This window comes from Neopelma chrysocephalum, unplaced genomic scaffold, assembly GCF_003984885.1.
Source record: "Neopelma chrysocephalum unplaced genomic scaffold, ASM398488v2 Primary Assembly neopelma1_182606, whole genome shotgun sequence".
In the NCBI taxonomy this organism is placed as follows: domain Eukaryota; kingdom Metazoa; phylum Chordata; class Aves; order Passeriformes; family Pipridae; genus Neopelma; species Neopelma chrysocephalum.
This window is the reverse complement of record NW_020938033.1, coordinates 1-2,678: the sequence shown is the minus strand read 5'-3', so window position 1 is coordinate 2,678 and position 2,678 is coordinate 1. Positions and strand designations below refer to the sequence as shown.

At 52.9% G+C, this 2,678-nt stretch overlaps 1 long non-coding RNA gene across 1 annotated transcript; it reads left to right on the top strand.

Annotated features, from left to right (window-relative positions):
- Positions 1 to 201: 201 nt before the first annotated feature.
- Positions 202 to 1,887, top strand: LOC113962555. The gene is made up of 3 exons (XR_003532572.1): positions 202 to 289; positions 992 to 1,108; positions 1,762 to 1,887. It is a non-coding gene; the product is annotated as an uncharacterized LOC113962555 (long non-coding RNA).
- Positions 1,888 to 2,678: the final 791 nt, after the last annotated feature.

Below are 2,678 nucleotides of genomic sequence, written 5' to 3'. Positions count from 1 at the left end.
CAAGGGCTTCCTGCATTAAGCAGCCACTTGCAGGGGAGGTGATTCCCCAGGAGCCCAGCACGGGGGTTCTGTACACACAGGTCAGTCTGTCAGTGCTCAACTACAAGCCCTGATGCAAATCACCCTCCTCGGGCAAAGCAGAAACCCGGCGCTGTTCAAACGCTCCTCCCAAGGGTTTGCTGTCGTGACCTCTTGCTTTTCCTCTTTCCAGCTGTATCCTCGGGGAACTGTTTACAAAGAAGCCTATTTTTCAAGCCAATCTGGAACTGGCTCAGCTTGAATTAATCAGGTAAAGCATTGCACATGCATGTCTATGAGAGGAGGCGCTGCAGGAGCTGCTCGTGCACACAGGCTGTGTGTTAGAGGAGCCCTTGTTCTCTCCCCCTGCCTGCAAAACAGGGCCAGAAATGCCTGGAACTGCAAGGGGGGAATAGTCAGGTGTCCACACCCCCATCAGGTGTGTGGCTTTTCATTTATGTGCCCACTGTGAGCTGAGTGCAAAAATCATGAACCTAAATTACATCTCACGCTGAAAATTAGAATCACAGACTGGTTTGTGTTGGGAGGGGCCTTAAATCTCATCCAATCCCACCCCCTGCCACGGGCAGGGACACCTTCCACTAGCCCAGGTTGCTCCAAGCTCTGTCCAACCTGGCCTTGGACACTTCCAGGGATCCAGGGGCAGCCACAGCTTCTCTGGGCAACCTGTGCCAGGACCTCCCCACCTGTGTAGTAAAGATAATAAAAGTTCGTAAATCTTTAAAATCTAAGTAAGAAATTTAAAAACGTTAACATTTACAGTAAGAAAAAGAAAAATTCACTGTGTTGGGTGGTTTATAAGCTCAGCATTCCCCTCCTCCTGATACCTCCTTCCTTAACACTTCACCGAGGTTATTGCCACAGTGAGTTGCTCAGGAAGGAGCTTTTCTCTGGGGTTGGGGGCTTTTCCCCTGTGTGCCACCTGCCTGACCCTGCTCTCCTGCCTCCCCAGCCGGCTCTGTGGGAGCCCCTGCCCAGCTGTGTGGCCAGATGTGATCAAGCTGCCCTACTTCAACACTATGAAGCCCAAGAAGCAATACCGCCGGCGCCTGCGCGAGGAGTTCTCCTTGTGAGTGGTCTGGAGGGGGATCATGGCCTCTGTGACTCCCCTCTTCTCCTTTGGATGTGGTTTGTGGAGCTTCTCCCCCCCTGGGGAAGGCTGGGATGGGGTCACTGTTTGCTCCCTAAGAAGCTGATGTGGCTCAGGTGCCTTCGGAGGGATCCCCTGTGGGAGCACCCCTGGCAGTGGGGCACCCTCATGGTCTGACTTCAGGGGAATGTTCTCTGGGGGAGAGTCTAATTCTGGGATTTGTAACCCAGTTGGTTTTCATAAATGGCAAAAATTAAAGTGAAAATATCATGGAATATCATGAGCTGGAAGGGACCCCCAGGGATCATCCAGTCCAGCTCCTGGTCCTGCCCAGGACACCCCAACAATCCCCCCCTGTCCCTCAGAGCATTGTCCAAACCCTCCTGGAGCTCTGGCAGCCTTGGGGCTGTGCCCACTGCCCTGGGGAGCCTGGTCAGTGCCAACCACCCTCTGGGGGAAGAACCTTTCCCTGAGATCCACCCTGACCCTCCCTGACACAGCCCCAGCTGCTGCATCACGAGGAATAAACTTGGGCTGTGTGGATTCCTGTCAGGCCTGAGGGGTCTCTCTCTGGAAGTGGCTTCTCCACGTGTTCTCCCTTGACTCCTCCGTGTTTCCCACTCTCTCCCCAGCATTCCCTCGTCTGCTCTGGACCTGCTGGACCACATGCTGACTCTGGACCCTGGCAAACGCTGCACAGCAGAGCAGGCCCTGCACAGTGACTTCCTGAAGGATGTTGACCTCAGCAAAATGGCACCTCCAGAGTAAGTTCCAGCTGCCACAGCTGTGGGCTCTCTGCTGGAGGGGAGGAGACAAGGGTTTTTTTCAGTCAAAATTATGATTTCTGGGCTCTTTTCTCTACTCTGCCCTGGCATTTTGTCTTGTGGTTGAGCAAGTCACTCTTCCTGTGCTGTTGGATTTCTGCCTGATAACAGCCTGGTTTTATAAAGCCCAGTTTAATGCTTGTAAGATGCTCTAAAACTCTGTTGGAAGTTGTGCAAGAGTGGGATGTATCACATCCCTGTCTCTGTGCCATGGAGAACCAGTCAGGCCTCATTAAGGCTGTGTGTTAATTGAGTGGAAGAGTTGAGCAGTGTCACACTGCAGCAATTTCCTCCCACTCCAGTCAAGCAGATGATAAAGCTCTGGCAGGTTTGTATGCAAGTACAGCCACAAAATTCCTGTTTCCTTCAGAGTTCCCCAAGGCAGGGCCTTCCTTAAATCCCCCAGACCCTCAGAGCTTGGTGGACTTGCCCTCACTGGGATTTGTGTGAGATCCCAGACCACTCAGGGATGAGATCCCAGTGCAAATTAAATTAATTCCCTGTAATTAGGCTGCCTTTCCTGTTTCCAGGACTTGCCCCTTCTTGGTTTGGCTGCAGTCAGGGGAATGTAGAATCATGGAATGGGTTGGGTTGGGAGGGAGCTTAAAATCCACACAGTTCCAACCCCCTGCCATGGGCAGGGCCACCTTCCACTAGGCCAGGTCCAACCCTGCCCAGCCTGGCCTTGAGCACCTCCAAGGACAGGAGTTCAAGTGTTCAAACCA